Genomic DNA, 233 nt, shown 5'->3' with positions numbered 1-233 from the left:
AATGATATTAATGTTTCGGTTCTTTATATGAGTAATCGGTTAATTGATTTGGAAACAAGTTTTAAAGGTAAAACAATTCACTTAACTTTTGTTTATGGGGACCCGGTTCCTAAAAATAGAGATCAAGTATGGGAAAGGATAACACGATTGGGGATAGTGCGGGATACACCATGGTTCCTTGTAGGGGATTTTAATGAATTACGCGGTAATCATGAAAAGAAAGGCGGGGTTTT

This window comes from Capsella rubella, unplaced genomic scaffold (assembly GCF_000375325.1).
Source record: "Capsella rubella cultivar Monte Gargano unplaced genomic scaffold, Caprub1_0 scaffold_7, whole genome shotgun sequence".
NCBI lineage: Eukaryota > Viridiplantae > Streptophyta > Magnoliopsida > Brassicales > Brassicaceae > Capsella > Capsella rubella.
The sequence above is the reverse complement of the archived record's forward strand: the minus strand, read 5'-3'. Positions refer to the sequence as shown.